This window comes from Oryctolagus cuniculus, chromosome 2 (assembly GCF_051225735.1).
Source record: "Oryctolagus cuniculus isolate XC-2025 breed Fujian yellow rabbit chromosome 2, ASM5122573v1, whole genome shotgun sequence".
Classification (NCBI taxonomy): domain Eukaryota; kingdom Metazoa; phylum Chordata; class Mammalia; order Lagomorpha; family Leporidae; genus Oryctolagus; species Oryctolagus cuniculus.
In genome coordinates this window covers 134,906,042-134,924,009 of record NC_142868.1, presented here as the reverse complement: position 1 = coordinate 134,924,009, position 17,968 = coordinate 134,906,042, and the positions used below count along the sequence as shown (strand labels likewise).

Genomic DNA, 17,968 nt, shown 5'->3' with positions numbered 1-17,968 from the left:
ATCCGAAGCCAGGAGCCAGGTGCTTCTCCTGGTCTCCCATGTGGGTGCAGAGCCCAAGGACTTGGGCCATCCTCCACTGCACTCCCAGGCCATAGCAGAGAGCTGGCCTGGAAGAGGGGCAACCGGGACAGTATCTGGTGCCCCGACCGGGACTAGAACCCAGTGTGCTGGCGCCACAAGGCAGAGGATTAGCCTAGTGAGGCACAGCGCCGGCCAGGATCTCTGTCCTTAATGTGTTGTACTATGCAAATTAATAGTAAAACTACTACTCAAACAGTATGAAGAATGGGATGGGAGAGGGAATGGGAGATGGGATGGTTGCAGGTGGGAGGGAGGTTATGGGGGAAAAAGCCGCTATAATCCAAAAGTTGTGCTTTCGAAATTTATATTTACTTTCCGCGCTACCCGGCAAGGGGTCCATACGGCGTTGTTTTTGATTCCCGGCGTAACTTAAGGGGAAGCTGTCACAATGTCCGGAGCCCTTGACATCCTGCAAATGAAGGAGGAGGACGTCCTCAAGTTCCTTGCAGCAGGAACCCACCTAGGTGGCACCAACCTTGACTTCCAGATGGAACAGTACATCTACAAAAGGAAGAGTGATGGCATCTACATCATCAATCTGAAGAGGACCTGGGAGAAGCTGCTGTTGGCGGCTCGTGCTATTGTGGCCATTGAAAACCCTGCTGATGTCAGTGTGATATCCTCCAGGAACACTGGCCAGAGAGCTGTGCTGAAGTTTGCTGCTGCCACTGGAGCTACTCCCATTGCTGGCCACTTCACACCTGGAACCTTCACTATCCAGATCCCGGCAGCCTTCCGGGAACCACGGCTTCTGGTGGTTACCGACCCTCGGGCTGACCACCAGCCTCTCACGGAGGCATCTTACGTGAACCTGCCTACCATTGCTCTGTGTAACACAGACTCTCCTCTGCGCTACGTGGACATTGCCATCCCATGCAACAACAAGGGAGCCCACTCAGTGGGTCTGATGTGGTGGATGCTGGCCCAGGAGGTTCTGCGCATGCGTGGTACCATCTCCCGTGAACACCCCTGGGAGGTCATGCCTGATCTCTACTTCTACAGAGATCCTGAAGAGATTGAAAAAGAAGAGTAGGCCGCCGCTGAAAAAGCTGTGACCAAGGAGGAGTTTCAGGGTGAATGGACGGCCCCAGCGCCCGAGTTCACTGCTACTCAGCCAGAGGTTGCTGACTGGTCCGAAGGCGTGCAGGTGCCCTCTGTGCCTATTCAGCAGTTCCCCACTGAAGACTGGAGTGCTCAGCCCACCACTGAAGACTGGTCTGCAGCGCCCACTGCTCAGGCCACCGAGTGGGTGGGAACAACCACTGAGTGGTCCTAGGCTGCTTATCATGGGCTCTCACGCAAACATGGAAATGAGGTTGACAGAAAATAAACATCAGTTTCTACAGAAAAAAAAGAAATTTATATTTACTAAATAAAAGTTTAAAACAAAACAAAACAAAATAACGTTACCTCTCATTCATCTGCAGATCCATCAAATGCGGAACGGACATGGCTTCTTCTCTGTGAGTAGAGACATGAAATACATTGCTACAAGAAATAGGAAACCACAAACCCCGGCAAGCACCAGGAAGGGCACACATGGGATTCTGGGAGCCCAAGTTCCAGGGGACTCCCTGGGGGTGGGTGCAGGTCCACCAGGGCTTCCCTGAAGAGAGCACATTGGGCAAGTCAGAAGAAAAGTGAGGAGTTGACAGGACTTGATTCTGGGACACTAAAGGCTGGGGTGGCCTCAGGAGAGACGTGGGTGGCCAGAGGAAAAGCAGGGGCACCCTCCGAGGCCTCGTGGCCACAGTCAAGTTCAGGATTTTCTAGTGAAGGCAATGCAAAACCATGTAAGGATTAGGAAAATGTTTCCTTTTCTAGAAATGAGTCAGAGAGGCAGTCTTCGCAGCTGTGCCTGTGTGAGCACATCCTCCTGGTGGAGGGGAAATGGGGAGGAGGGCCAGGAAGGCAGCCTGCAGGACTCAAGGCAGAGCTCCTCTTGGGGACAGGGAGCCCCCAGGGGCCTCTGCTGGCTGTGCCGAGTCACCTGCTGCGGGTCCAGAGGTGGGTGCTAACGCCCGGGCACAGTGAGGAGGACTGTGTACTTTGAGGTGGGGGTGGGGTGCAGCCAATGGGGATGCTTATGTAAAGTGTCCAGAAAGCTGACCAGCGTGAGGAATCATTTCTTGAGGGCTGAGAGAGAGGGAGTACCCAGCAGAGGACTTAAAGACTTATTTATCTTGTATTTATTTGAAAGGCAGAGTAACAGAGAAAGGAAGAGACACAGAGAGATCTTCCATCTGCTGGTTCACTCACTCCCCCAAACGACTGCAATGGCCAGGGCTGGGCCAAGCCAAAGCCAGGAACCTGGAGCCACACCTGTGTCTCCCTTGTGGGTGGCAGGGACACAAGCACTTGGACCATCTTCTGCTGCTTTCCCAGGCACATTAGCAGGAAGCTGGATCAGAAGCAGAACAGATAGGACCTGAACCATCATTGTACTATGGGATGCTGTCATTGAAGGTGGCAGCTTAACCTGCTGTGCCACACAACCCCGGCCCCTCAGGAGGGGACCTGAGTGGAGGCACTTGGCCACTGAGTACTGGGCTGTTCTAATATACACTTCTAGGAGTTGTTTTTTTGTGTGTGTTTTTTTCTGTAAGTTGCGATTCACCCCAAGACTTCAAAGAAGTGTGTCTGCTTCCAGACCTCTGAGCTAAAGTGAGTGATTAACAAGTCGATGTTCAAGCCCCAGACACAGAGAACGGCTTTCCCAGTGTCCCCTTGCCTGTACCACTGAGGCCACCGTCATGCCACTGACATCTTTCCAGAGAGGGTGGTGGCCCTTAATTGCCAAGAGGTGATGCATCGGTACCCAGGAAAGTGGGAAAAACAAGCTGGGTGTGTACATGAGAGATGCCCATGCCACCCCTCATATACTCTAGAAGGGCAGGAAGCTTGACAAAAGGGTACCATGGGCAGGGCTGTTGAGAAGATGTGAAGGCACACAGCCCGAGCTAATCAGGCATCTGTTTTCCTTAGGGTCTCTCGAAAAGAAGACGGTCATCATCCATGCAGTCGGAGTCGGGAAGGCGTCATGGCCACTCTGTGACTGGGCCCGACCTCAGACACAGATGCAAGCCGGGTACCCAGTCTAAAATAGGCATCATAGACAAGTCCGCCACATGGGGGCAAGGCAGACATGACGGAGGGGCAAGCAGGCCCCAGAAAGCCAGCTGGCAGGTGGGGCCTTGTGCTCAGCCCTAGACACTGAGGGCTGTCCTATGTGTGGGAAGATCTAGCAACAACAAAACCACACATCCAGACCTGGAAGTGAAATCTTAAAATGTGTAAGTTGGCAGTGAATTCAAGAATTGTGAAAGGTAAAGCAAGCATGCGTGAGGCTGGACATTAGAGCAGCTTCCTGTTGTGTCACCCCTGCAACAAGTCACAAACTAATCTGGTTGTAAAATAGCACACATTCTCTTACTGCTCTGGAGGGCAGACTTTCAAAACCAATTTCAGTGCAGGGCCGGGGCTGTGGCATGGCTGGTGAAGCCACCTCCTGCAACGCCGGCATCCCATATGGTCTCCCGTTGCATTCCTGGCTGCTCCACTTTTGATCCAGCTCCCTGCTAATGGCCTGGGAAAGCAGTAGAAGATGGCCCAAGTCCTTGGGCCCCCGCACCCATGTGGAGACCTGGAAGAAGCTCCTGGCTCCTGGCTCCTGACTTCAGCCTGGCCCAGTGCTGGCTGTTGCTGCTATCTGGGTAGTGAATCAGCAGATGAAAGAATCTCTCTCTCTCTCTCTCTCTCTCTCCCCCCCCCCCACTCTGTGTGTGTATGTGAACTCTGACTTTGAAATAAATAAATAACTCTTAAAAAATCAATGTCGCTGGACTAAAGGCAAGGTGCCCAGCGGGCTGCTCTGCTTCCAGAAGCTCTGGGGAGGATCCATTTCCTTGCCCTCCCAGTTTATGGAGGTCACTGCATTATTTGGCTCAAGATCTCTTTCTCCAGCCTCTTGCTTCCACCTTCCCATCTCTTGCTTTTGTACTTAAACCTCCCTCTTTCAAGGGCACTTGTGATCTGCTTCAAGTCCTACTCACCTAGAGAATCCAGAATAATCCTCTCTCAAAACTCCTTCATTTATCCATACCTGCCAAGTCCCTTTGCCACGTACAATTACATTCCCATTACATTCCAGAATTGGGACCCGAATATCTTGGGGAGGGGTATGATTCAGCTGACCACAGACATGGAATTGGGGACGAGCTGCCAGATCTGAATCCAGCACCAAAGTTAATGATGGCAGGGGTCTGCATGAACCCTCCTCTTAAGGAGTGCAGAGTTGGAAAATGTCAAAGAAAGAATTATTAGGATCCTGTTAGGGATGGGAGCAAATGACAATTTTTTCCCCTAAGTGGAATAATAAAATATCCCCATAGGCTCTGAGCCTATGATCCTTTCTTTCTTGACAGCTTTATTAAGGTTTAGTGCACATACTATAAGATTCTTCCATTTGCAAAATACACAATTCCATTGTTTTTGGTAAATGTATAGGGCAGTGCAGTTATCACAAACCGTATTTAGGACGTTTGATTTCCTTCATCCCAAAAAATTTCCTTATGCTGTTTGCAGTGCATCTCCAGCCCAGATCCCGCCCAGGCCCCCACTGATTTGTTCCTCTCCTTATAAATCTGCCTTGTCTGCATGGTTGACATAAGTGGCATCGCTTCCTGGCTGGGGAGCGGTCTCCCCTGGTCTGCGGACTTGTTACTCAGTACAGTGACAGAGTGCAGAAGTGAAAGCAAGTTGATTTGCCTTAAGCAGCAAAAGCTCCCCACACCGAGGAGGGGGCCCAGAGCTGGAGTCCACCAAGCAGGGCTGGTCTCTTGTGTGTTAGTTCCTTCTCCCACCCTCCTTCCCTGCAACGTACTGACCCTTCCTTCACCCAGTGCATGCAGCAGGGTCCTATTGGGATTGGCTTTCCCACCCCCACCCCTATGTTGGATTCCCTGGTGGTGGAATTTGCCGGAATTCACCCAGGGTCCACTCTTTTTTCTAACCCTGCTCAGGGGCCTGTTTTCCCTATGGTGGGGTTGTACAATAGACAGCCTGTCATGTCTGTGGTTTCCACTTAGCATGCATCTGAGTGCATCTGTGTCACAACAGTGTTAGCAGTCATTCCTTCTTGTTGCTGAGTCTGCTCCAGTGGAAGTATATTCTACAATTTGTTTATGCATTAACCTGTTGATGGACATCTGTGTGGCTTCCTGTTTGGGACTAGCACGAGTAGTGCTGCTATGAATATTCATGTACAAGTCTTTGTGCGGACATATGTTTTCATTTCTCTTGGGTAGCCACCTAGGAATGCAATTGCTGAGTTGAATGGTTACGTTTATTTTTAACTTTTAAAGAAACTGCCAAAATGTTTTCCAAAGGGGCTGTACATTTTACATTCTCATCAGGATCGTATAAAGGATACAGTTTCTTCATATCCTTGCCAACTCTGTATTAAGTATCTTTTTCCCACTGCAGTGCCTTGGCACCTTTTCCAAAAGTAAATTGACCTTAAGTGTGAGGGCTCATTCCTGAACTCTCAGTTCTACCCACTGGTCTATATGACTATCTTGGTCTGTTCGTCCATCTTGGTCTATTTGTCTGTTCTTACACAAGTACCACATTGTCACGAATACTATAGTTTTATAGTGAGTTTTGAAATCAGAAGGCTTGAGTCCTCCAGTTTTGCTCTTTTCTGAGATTGTTTTGGATATTTTGGATCTTCTGCATTTCCATATTAATGTTAGAATAAGCTTGTTGGGGGCCGGCACTGTGGCATAGCGGGTAAAGCCACTGACTCCAGTGCCGGCATCCCATACGTGCACCAATTCGAGTCCCAGCTGCTCCACTTCCCATCCAGCTCTCTGCTATGGCCTGGGAAAGCAGTGGAAGATGGCCCAAGTGTTTGGAGATCTGGAAGAAGCTTCTGGCTCCTGGATTTGGCCTGGCCCAGCCCCAGTCGTTGCAACCATTTGGAGAGTGAACCAGTGGATGGAAGACCTCTCCCCCCACCCCCTGCCTCTGCCTTTCAAATAAATAAATAAATCTTAAAAAAAAAAAAAAAGGCAGCATCAGCAGCTTGTCAATTTCTCCAAAAAGTGCTTTTTGTAGGGATTTTTAAAAGATTTATTTTATTGGGGCCGGCGCTGTGGCGCAGTAGGTTAATCCTCTGCCTGCGGCACTGGCATTCCATATGGACGCCAGTTCTAGTCCCGGCTGCTCCTCTTCCAATCCAGCTCTCTGCTATGGCATGGGAAAGCAGTAGAAATCAGCCCAAGTCCTTGGGCCCCTGCACCCACATGGGAGACCAGGAAGAAGCTCCTGGCTCCTGGCTTCGGATCTGCGCAGCTCTGGCCGTTACGGCCATTTGGGGAGTGAACCAGCGGATGGAAGACCTTTCTCTCTGTCTCTCCCTCTCACTGTCTGTAACTCTACCTCTCAAATAAATAAATAAAATCTTTTAAAAATTTTATTTTATTTATTTGCAAGACAGAGTTACAGAGAGAGGTGGAGACAGAAAAGGAGAGAGAGGTCTTCCATCTGCTGGTTTACTCCCCAAATGGCTGCAATGACTGGGGCTGGGCCAGTCTGAATCTAAGATCTGGGAGCTTCTTCTGGGTCTCCCACATGGGTGCAGGAGCCCAAGGACTTGGGCCATCCTCCACTGCTTTCCCAGGCACATGAACAGGGAGCTGGATTGGAAGTAGAGCAGCCAGGACTCTAGTTGGTGCCCATATGGGATGTCGGCACTGCAGGCTGGGGCTTTAATCTGCTGTGCCACAGTGCTGGCCCCTTTTATAGGTATTTAAGGGAAAAACCAACTATTTATACTCAAAACATATATGGATGGGAGGGGTGCTTTTTCCATATCACGTTAACTCTCCTGTCCTCTGCCAACACCAATAGCTGTCCAGTGAATCCTTTCGGCTTGGACACCATCTGCTGGAGTCAGAGTCAGGCCCCACAGGTTAAAGGCTCAGTCCCACAAGGCTGTTCCCACTTCAAACACCAGCCTCAGTAGAAGATCCCCAGGTTTCCCACACGTCTATGTGACTTGGCTATAAATCAGAGGTTCCCAAACCTTCTCAGGACCAATCATTTGCTATACTGCCTCACAGAGTTAAAGGAAGCTTTTGGGGTTTCACCTGCATTGTAGTGCAGCAGGTTAAACCGCCACCTCTGACATCAGAATCCCACAAGTGCCAGTTCAAGTCCCCGCTGCTCCACTTCTGGTCCAGCTAATGCTCCTGGGAAAGCAGCAGAAAATGGCTCAAGTACTTGGGACCCTGCTACCCACATGAGAGACCTGGAAGGAGTTCCAGATTTATGGCTTTGGCCTGGCTCAGCCCTGGCTGTTGCAGCCACTTGGGGTGTAAACCAGAAGGTGAACACTCTGTCTCTCCAACTCTCTGTTATTCTGCCTTTCAAATACATAAATAAATCTTTGTAAAAGAAGAAGAAGCAGAGCAACCAAGACTCAAACCAGTGCTCTAATATGGGCGTCGCAAGCAGTGGTTTAACCTGTTGAGCCACAATGCCAGCCCTTAGTTTTACTCTGTGGGTGTCTCACAATTTTGACTTGTGGGCCCGTATTTCCTGGGGGTGAGGGGTTGGCTACTATGCCCTTTGGGGAAGAACAGAAGGCAACTCCCTAGTGTCTGCCAGCTCATTACTTTCTCTTTTAAAAAAAATATTTTATTTATTTATTCAAAAGTCAGAGTTACACAGAGAAGGAGAGGCAGAGAGAGAGAGAGAGGTCTTCCATCCACTGATTCACAACACAGATGGCCACAACAGCCAGAGCTGTGCCGATCCAAATCCAGGAGCCAGGAGCTTCTTCTGAGTCTCCCACATGGATGCAGGGGTCCAAGGACTTGGGCCATCTTCCATTACTTTCCCATGTTGGATTGGAAATAGAACAGCTGGGTCTCGAACTGGCGCCTGTATGAGATGCTGACACTTCAGGCCAGGGTGTTAACCCACTGTGCCACAGTGCAGGCCCCAACCAGCTCATTACTTTCAAGGAGAGGATGGGGACACAGATTTTTTTAATTTAATTTATTTATTTGAGAGGCAGAAGAAGAGAAAGCTCCCATCTGCTGGTTCACTTCCCAAATGCACGCAATGGCTGGAGCTGGGAACTTCATCCGTGTCTGCCACATTTGTCAAAGAAATGTCATTATTTCCTGGATTTCATGTCTCCTTCTATAGTTTCTCGTGTGCTTGACTTGGGGAGGGCTCCAACAGCCCAGGAAAATTCCCATCCTGGCAGGACCTGGAACAGCCGAGAGATGCCTGTGAGTCAGCCCACAGGAGAGGCCAACTAGTAACTGGGCAGTCAATAAATACCTTGAAAATAGTCAATGAGAATTTATTAAAATCAACTCCCTGCGAGGTACAGCACTTACTATGTTCTTTCCTCACTGCATTCCTTGTTTAATGGCCTCCTAGGGGCATCCCTTCAACTCTCTGTCACAGCACTCCCAGCCTGGCCCCTGAAGCTTCCCCTGTACTTGCCCCAACAAGGGGCCACTATCCAAGGTCAATCACACTGTTCTGCAAGGCTCCTTTTGTAATTTTAAATTTTATTTATTTACATTTATTTGAAAGGCAAAGAGTTACAAAGAAAGAGAAAGAGATCTTCATTTTTTAAAAAAAATTATTTATTTGAAAGTCAGAGTTATGTGACTAGAGAGTAGATAGAGAAAGAGAACTTCCTGGTTCACTCCCCAAATGGCCACAACAGCCTGGGGCTGGGCTAGGCGGAAGCCAGGAGCCAGGAACTTCCAGTTCTCCCATAAGGGTGTAGGGGCCCAAGTACTTGGGCCATGTTCCCTTGCCTTCCCATGCACATTAGCAGGGAGCTGGATTGTAAATGTAGCAGTCAGGACAAAAACCGGCATCCATATGGGATGCTGGCATTGCAGGCTGCAGTTTAGGCCACTATGCCACAATGTTGGCACCAAGGGAGGTCTTTCATCTATTGGTTCACTCCTCAAATACTTGCAACAGCTAGGGCTGGGCCATGCTAAAGCCAGGCGCTCCAAACTCAATCCAGGTTTCCCACATGGGTGGCAGGGACCCACCTACCTGAGCCATCCCCTGCTGCCTCCCTCTGCATGCATTAGCAGAAAGCTGGAACTGGAAGCAGAGCTGGAACTCAAACCCAGGCTCTCTGATATGGGATGCAGGTGTCCCGAGCAGTGGCTTAAACACTGTGCCAAATGCCCACTCCAGCAATGCCCGTTTAACCCGGCACCAACACCCCTGGTCCAGACATCACATGCAAGCATACACACTCAGAAAAAGAGCCACTGATGTTCTTGAATAGCATCATAGCCCTTTTCCTGAATAAATCACCCTGACCTGTCTATGCTTCCCAGCCCACTCCCAGTCATCAGACTTCTGGCTGTTGGTTTCTTGTCTTTCTGTTCTGAGCCACACCTGGCGCTGGCTACCACCTTGGCTCGCAGACACCACCCTCTCCGAACCTCTCTTCACCCTGCTCCAGGTCCCTAGGCGTCTGCCCTGCCTTTCTCCCTCCTTTCACAGGTGACCCTCCTGCCTCATGTCCCCTCCAGCTCTTTCCTTACCTGGAGGTTTGGTGTCCACCTCACCAGCAGCTCTTCTGGAGTCACCAATATCCTGAAGTTGCCAAATTCGGTGGATCCTTGCAGTCCTTTCTTGGCCCCTCTGAGGCAATGGCGCTGTAGACAACTTCCTTTCGAAGAGGAAATTTGCACAAGTAATATGTAAGCACTCGAGAGAGCAACGAGAGAAGCAGTCAAACACTGCCCAGCCCAGCCTTAGCTCGCCCTCCAGCTTCAGAGGTAGCGATCGTGAACAGATTGCTGTGGACCCATCAAAGCCTTTTTCTTTTTCTTTTTTTTTTTTTAAGATTTATTTATTTATTTGAAAGGCAGAGTTACAGAGAGAGTGAGGTCTTCTAACCTCTGGTTCACTCCCCAGATGGCCTCAATGGCCAGAGTTGGACTGATCTTAAGCCAGGAGCCAGGAGCTTCTTCCGAGTGTCCCACAGTGCAGGGTGCAGGGGCCCAATTACTTGGGCCATGTTCTACTCTTTCCCAGGCAAATAGCTGGGAGTTGGATTGGAAGTGGAGCAGCAGGGGCTTGAACCGGCGCCCATATGGGATGCTGGTACTGCAGACCGCAGCATTACCTGCTGTGCCACAGCCCAAAGCCTTTTTCTATTTATTTACCTCGTATACATTCATCTGTGTGTTTTCTAAAAGGGTCACATGACAAAGATTCCAAACTTGCCTTTTTCTTTCATAACTTGGCTTTTTTCTTTCTTTGGAGATTTTGTGTGTCACCACACACAGATCCAGCCCTTCTTGATTTAAATGACTCCACTGGGTTCCCTGCCCTTGTGCGCCTAATTCATTAAGCTCGCACCCTGCACACAGGCGTTCAGGTTGTTTCCATATTTCAAGTGCTGAAAGCTGCCATGGGCTCCCGTCTCCGGGAACATGGCCCACTGGGTACACAGGAAGGACCCTCCTACTGAGAATAGCCAGGGCTTGCACAAAGCATGGTGTTTATGCAGCAGGAAGACCCTTAAAGGAGGAAAGAAAGAGCAAAGACAAAGCAGCAGCCTCTCAAGCTGAACCCATAACGGCAACACCAGGAACCTGCTAGTCAGGGTACCCTGCCAGTGCCCTTCCAGCCGCCCATGAGACCCCGACCTGAACCTGAGACTCTGGCATCAAGGTGCGGACTCCACAAGGCAACAAAAGGATTGCAGTCCCTTGGTGCCCACCGTTTCTCCCCGGAGCAGAGCAGACCCTCCTAGCAACGAATCCCTGCTCACCTAAACGCGAGTTCTCAGGCAAAGAGAAGCGAAGCACCGTGGATGACAGTCGGCAGAAACGCTAGACAACACGGAGGCCCCCAAGAGCACAGTGATTGTTCATAAGATAGAGACCCCTACGTCTGAAGTATGTAAGGAAGTGGATGGACTCGCAAAAGTCAGCAAGCAAGAAGAGACTCTTTGAGTTAGAGAAAAAACAGAACTTCCAGGACAGGACAATGGAACTGTTAAGGTGGAAAGTTGGTGGGCAGGGAATGGTTGGACACGACAGGTGTCTTGATGGGCTATAGCATAGACAAGCAGCCTGGCTGGACAAGAACACACATCTTCCAGCCTTCCGAGCTGGGTTCTGGTTCACAGCGACACAGGGGAAAGACAAACAGGTCAAATGACAGCCGGAGGAAGGTGGAAGATAGAACCAGAAATTGGGACAACTGATCCAGTGTCTTCAACATGTTGCTGTCACAAGGAACCAAGAAGAGGGACTGCTAAATTAAGAGACATAATTACCAAATGCAATATGTGAGTCCTAATGCCCACAGACCGACTATAAAAAGACATTTTTGAGACAATTTGGGAAATCTGAATATGTCCTAGATTTAGAGAATATCAAGGAATTATTGTTCATTAAGTGTGATAATGGTCTTTTGTCTCTAAAAGAAAATGTAAGAGAAGTATTAATTCCAGAATTTCTTTCAAAATGCTTCAGCAGCAACAAAAACAACACACATACACACAGAAGAGGAAAACATGAAGCAAGCTCCATGAAATCTTGATAATTTTTGATTCTGGGTAACAGGTATATGGATGGCAATTTAATAAACCGTTGGCTCGGATTTTAGGTATCTTTGAAATTTTTCATAATAAAATATAACTTTTTAAGATACTTCTTTGTTTATTTTGTTTGAAAGGCAACAAGACAGAGGAAAAAAGAGACAGAGAAAGCTCTTCCACCCTCTGGTTCGCTTCCCAAGTGCCCACAACAGCCAGGGCTGGGCCAGTCCGAACCCAAGAGTCAGGAAGTCAGTCCAGACCTCCTGTGTGAGTGGCAGGGACCCGTATACAGGGACCCGTATACTCTGCTGCCTTCAGAGTTTGCGTTAGCAGGAAGCTCAACTCAGGACTGGAGCCGGGATCAGACCTAGGTACTCTGCCTGTGTGGGATGCAGGGGTCCCAAGTAACGTGTTCACTGCTATGCCAAACACCCACTCCAGGAACTGCTAAAAACGTTTTATTCATTTATGTTAACAGGCAGAGAGGCCGGTGCCACGGCTCACTTGGCTAATCCTCCACTTGAGGCGCCAGTACCCCAGGTTCTAGTCCTGGTTGGGGTGCCAGATTCTGTCCCGGTTGCTCATCTTCCAGTCCAGTCACTTGGGCCATCACTGGAGCCTCCCAGGGTCTGCTTCTGCACAAAGCTGGAGTCAGAAGTGGAGCTGGAACCAAACCCAGGCCCTCGGACATGGGATATAGACATCCTAATGGTTAAGCCAAACACTCACTCCTATTTTTTAAATCATTTTTTATAAAATTTATTTATTTATTTGAAAGGCAGAATTACAGGTTGCTTATATGCAACCCTGTGAGGCAGCAGATGGTGACTCAGGTAACCCATTCCTGCGACCACATGGGTGACCTGGCTGGACATCCTGGTCCCTGGCTTGGTCCTGGGCCAGCCCCAGGAGCTATGGGCACTTAAGGAGTGAACCAGTGGATGGGAGATCTCTCTCTCTCTCTCTCTCTCTCTCTCTCTCTGTCATTCTGCCTTTCAAATAAATAGGTAGATATTGAAATGCAACGCAGAGAGACAAAAGGGTAGGGAATGTGAAAGGGTTTGAGAGCTATGGCATGCAGTATGAAAAGGCCTGTCACGTGTCTAACTGAAATCCCAGAAAGGTGTTATGGAAAGAATGTAAGAAAAGAAATATGAGGGTACTTCAGAAATTTCATGGAAATGAAATTAAAAGATAAATGTTTTATGCAAAAAAAATTTGCAATCTACATATACAAGGGGTTTTCAAAAATGTTCATGGAAATGCATATTATATAAGAATTACACATAGATTTTAAATTTCTTGCATTAAAGTAAATTTTGAAAAGATTTTATTTTTATTTATTTGAAAGAGTTACAGGGAGAAAGGGAGAGAGAGAGAGAGAGAGAGAGAGAGAGAGAGAGAGAGATCCTCCATCTGCTGTTCGCTCCCCAAATGGCTACATCAGCCAGGGCTGGGCCAGACCAAAGCCAGGAGCTAGGAGCTTCATCCTGATCTCCCACACAGGTACAAGGGCCTAAGGACTTGGGGCATCTTCTGCTGCTTTCCGAGACCATAGCAGAGAGCTGGATTGGAAGTGGATCAGCTAGAACTTGTACCAGTGCCCATAGGGGATTTCAGAGTTGAAAGTCGCAGGTCAACCCATTATACCGCAACACTGGCCCCATTAAAATTACTTTTTAATTCTACTTTTTCATGAAAGTCTTGAAGTACCCTCATATATGAAGAAATTAAGAAAAGGTGTTTCAGAACTGATGAAATATATGAATCCACACACAGTGGAGTTGATGCTTGGGACACCCACATCCCATATGGGAGTGCTGGTTCAAGTTCTGGCTCCCCCACTTTCAATCTAGGCCCTGTTACATCGCAGATGAGGGCCCAAATACTTGAGTTCCCACCACCCACATGGGAGACTCAGATGGAACTCCTAGCTCCTGGCTTCAGTCTGCCCCAGCCCTGGCTATTGTCAACATTTGGGGAGTGAACCAGCAGATAGAAGATCTCTCTGTCTGTGTGTGTGTGTGTCTGTGTGTGTGTGTCTGTGTGTGTGTATTTCTCTCTCATCCTTCCTTTCATATAAATAAATATTAAAAAAAGGCCTTGTTATTACCCAATTTTAAAATTGAACTAAAAACATCAGTATACTCATGCCTTATTTTTCTTTCTAAATAATATGTGTTTTCCAGCTCTGTTCCTTGGAAAAATGGCAAAGGTAGCAAGAAGTACCCCTGGTAACCAATTTTGTTTTCTAGAAACAGCATGTATCACTAATGGGAACCAGGGCTCCCTAGAGAACCAGTTCTTTGGTGGAGAGTGTACACGGTGAGCCTGGGAGAGCTCCCCAGGCCATAAACTCAGGAAACCACCAACAGCTACTAAGATCACCTTTAAGGAACATGGGGCAATGGCTAAAGGTGGAACAGCTGCAGAATCAAAAATGATAATCAGATGGAGCCATAAGGCTTTGTCTATAAGATAAATTTAAAATATGTTATCTTTTGGGGACAGCGTTGTGGCGTAGTGGATTAAGCTGCAGCCTGACACCAGCGTCCCATGTGGGCACTCTTACATGTCCTGGCTGTTCCATTTCCAGTCCTGCTCCCTGCTAATGCATCCAGGAAAGCAGCGGAGATGGCCCAAGTCCTTGAGCCCCTGTACCTACACAGGAGACCCAGATAAAATCCATGGCTCCTGCCTTCCTACAGGCCCAGCATGCTTGCTCCCTGTCTCTCTCTCTTTCTCCCTCTCTCTCTCTCTCTCATTCTTTCAAGTAAATAATGAATAAATATTAAAAAAAAAAAAGAATGCGAATGTGACAGCTGACAAGAGACAAAGTCCAAATGCATTATGTGGACTTTGGATGTTGAGAGACAAACCAGCTGTAAAAAGACCTCTTTTGGATAAATCAGAAGAATTTGTCTTTTTTTAAGATTTATTTATTTACTTGAGAGGCATAGTTATAGACAGAAAGAGGGAGAGACAGAGAGAGAGCGAGGTCTTCCATCCACTGGTTCATTCCCCAGATGGCAGCAATGGCTGGAGCTGGGCTGGTCCAAAGCCAGAAGCCAGAAGCGTCTTCCGGGTCTCCCACATGGGTACAGGGGTCCAAGCACTTGGGCCATGTTCCACTGCTTTCCCAGGTGCCTTAGCAGGGAGCTGGATTGGAAGTGGAGCAGCTGGGACTCGAACTGATGCCCATAAGGGATGCCGGCGCCACAGGCAGAGTCCTAAGCTAATATGCCACAGTGCTGACCCCAATCAGAAGGATTTGAACATGCATAGCAAGTTAGACATTATTCAGAAATTAACACAAAAATAAAGCAAAAGCTCCTTATCTATAAGAAATATAATCTGATCCATCTATAGATCTGGAATTTGCCTTAAAGGCTCCAGAAAAAAAAAATGTCTGTGGAAGAGAGGCAGAGTAAACAACCAATGGCAAAAACATTGCTAACTTTCAAAACTGGGTTTGGGAAATACAGATGTTCATTAAATGCTCCCTCTACTTTGGTGTATATTTGAAATTTCCTGCAATGAAAAGTTTTTTAAAAAGACCAAAGGGCCGGTGCTGTGGCATAGCAAGTTGAGTCTGTGATGTTAGCATCCCATGTGGGCACCGTTTCGTGTCCCAGCTGTCTCATTTCCAGTCCAGCTCCCTGCTAATGCATCTGGGTAAGCAGTGAAAGATGGCCGAATTGGTTGGGCTCCTGCACCCACATGGGATACCCAGATAAAATTCCTGGTTCCTGACTTCGGTCTGGCCCAGCCCTGCCATTGTGGCCAATTGGGGAGTGAACCAGCAGATGGAAGACCTCTCTCTCTGTGTATGTGTCTCTGTGTGTGTCTCTGTAACTCTGCCTTTCAAATAAATAAATCTTTAAAAAAGAAGAAGAAAAGAGCAATCAAAAGGAAAAGTCATACCGCCTACAGGGCATGTGGGTTAATAAGTACTGCATTATGTTAGATCAGAGAAGAGTTCCGGTATTCGATAGCAGAGTAAGGTGACTGCAGATAATGATAATGTACTGAATTGTTAAACTGTTTGAAGTTACCCATGCAGTCTTTTAAAATAATACGTTTTCCATGAACTTTTTGAGGACCAGGGTGTATTACACAAAAGCATGAGCGCACCCCTCGCCCTTATACAACCACTTGCCCTGGGCAACAATGAACTGAGGGCGCCCCCTGCTGCTTACTTACGGAACTACCATTCTTTTGTGCGGCTACCTTCCAGAGTTGGTGGCCCCTAAGGGTTTGGACTTGGGTCTCTCCAGGGAATAGCTTTGTCCAGACCAACAAAGCCGCCAACAGTGAGAAAATAGGCCATCCTTCCTTCCGCAGCCCATAACCATCCTCACATCCGCTCTGCTCCCCGCCGCACAGCTTCCTTTGGGCTCAGAGGGGCGGGGCGCGGCTGTGTGCCACCTGCAGGACCAGGTTATGCATGGGCGCCCTGTGGCAGGCAACTCAAAACGCCCCTCTTGCTGCAGGGTGGGTGGGAAGGCCTACAGGGCAGCCTAGTGCCAGGTCCCACAGCTCGACGCCTCCTCACCAGACCAGAGTGCCTTCTCTGACAAAGCCTTACAGATGTCCTGGTGCAAAGTCGGGCTCCACCGCCAGGAGCAGGTGCCCATCGTCAAGAAACAGAAGCAAATCTCAGTCAGGAGGATGGAGGCCGAAGGCAAGAGGTCTAGGAAGGCAGAATCGCTGCTGCTCACTGGTCATAGTGCTCCTGACCGCGTGGAGCAGGACAGGGCGCCCGAGTTCCTCCCAGGCTTCCAGCATGGGGAGCAGAAGGAAGGGATCACTAGGCCAGGGAGGGAGATGGCAGGGCCTGCGCGGGACTAGCCCAGGGGCGGTGCTGTCAGGCCATTAAGAAGGCTGCTGCGCCAGCGCCGCAGCTCAACATGCTAATCCTCCGCCTTGCGGCGCCGGCACACCGGGTTCTAGTCCCGGTCAGGGCGCCGGATTCTGTCCCGGTTGCCCCTCTTCCAGGCCAGCTCTCTGCTGTGGCCAGGGAGTGCAGTGGAGGATGGCCCAAGAACTTGGGCCCTGCACCCCATGGGAGATCAGGAGAAGCACCTGGCTCCTGCCATCGGATCAGCGCGGTGCGCTGCTGCGGCGGCCATTGGAGGGTGAACCAACGGCAAAGGAAGACCTTTCTCTCTGTCTCTCTCTCTCACTGTCCACTCTGCCTGTCCAAAAAAAAAAAAAAAAAAAAAAAGGCTGCTGCACAAGCTGGCGAAGGGGGTACACGGCGCAGACGAGACCTCAACACACGGATGGCACTGGACCCTGTGGCACAAGTTCCCCAAAGAGGGGTGTGGGGTGGCGAGGGAAGCCCCGAGGTTGCTGGACCTGAGGCGGGACACAGAGAAGCGGGTGTGTAGCCGGGGACGCTCGGAGACAGGGCTTCAGGAGGGAGGGAGGGGCAGCAGCGGAGCTCCTGGGGTACCCAGGGATCCCAGAAGCTGCCCTTGACCTTGGCTACAAGGAGACCGCGTCATTTGGAGAGCAGACCAGTGGATGAAAGATCTCTCTCTTTCCTTTTTTCTGCATCTCTGCCTTTCAAGTAAATAAATAAATCTTTAGAAAAAAAAGATCCTGGGGCCAGCACTGTGGCATAGAAGGTAAAACCCACCACCTGCAGGGCCAGCATCTCATATAGGTGCCAGTTCAAGACCCAGCTGCTCCATTTCCCATCCAGCTCTCTGCTATGGCCTGGGAAAGCAGTAGAAGATGGCCCAAGTAATTGTGCACCAGCACCTGCACCTGCATGGGAGATCTGGAAGAAGTTCCTGGCTCCTGGCTTCAGATCAGTGCAGCTCTGAATGTTGTGGCCAACTGAAGAGTGAACCAGTGGATGGAAGACCCCTACCCCCGCCCCTGCCTTTGCCTCTCTGTAATTCTGCCTTTCAAATAAATAAATACATATTTTAAAATAATTTTTAAAACAGCAACTATTTAGTTGATTTTCATTATTCAGACTCTATGAATTCATACGTTCTCTGACTTTAATTTATCAACCCCAACTCAATACTCAACGGCACTTAAGGTCATTCATGAACATGCCCAGAGCAGTGACAAATCTGAAAGTGAGTGACCAGCACACACATACTCAGCTGAGTGGAACAAGGGGAGGCTCTCCTTGTCTCAGCTCTCATTCTGTAAACCGGTGTCCCTTTCAAAGTCTATAGGATGGCACTTCACATTCACGTGCTTCTGTTGATGGGTCTGCGGTTCACAGCAGCCTCCACGTGTGGATGCTGCTCC

The 17,968-nt window shown here is 49.0% G+C and overlaps 1 long non-coding RNA gene and 1 pseudogene across 2 annotated transcripts in view; one reads left to right on the top strand and one right to left on the bottom strand.

Moving 5' to 3' along the window:
• Positions 1–442: 442 nt before the first annotated feature.
• On the top strand, positions 443–1,357 carry LOC100356099 (small ribosomal subunit protein uS2 pseudogene; annotated as a pseudogene).
• Positions 1,358–1,459: 102 nt separating this feature from the next.
• LOC103347655 (uncharacterized) overlaps positions 1,460–17,968 on the bottom strand; it is a 61,660-nt gene continuing 45,151 nt past the window's right edge. Inside the window, exons 2-3 of one of the 2 annotated variants that reach the window (XR_016230272.1) lie at positions 9,681–9,808; positions 1,460–1,542 (exon numbers count right to left, since the gene is read on the bottom strand). This is a non-coding gene — a long non-coding RNA (uncharacterized LOC103347655). Of the gene's footprint in view, positions 1,543–8,182; positions 8,363–9,680; positions 9,809–17,968 lie in introns of those variants that run through there. The other variant, XR_011386532.2, reaches the window with a different exon arrangement.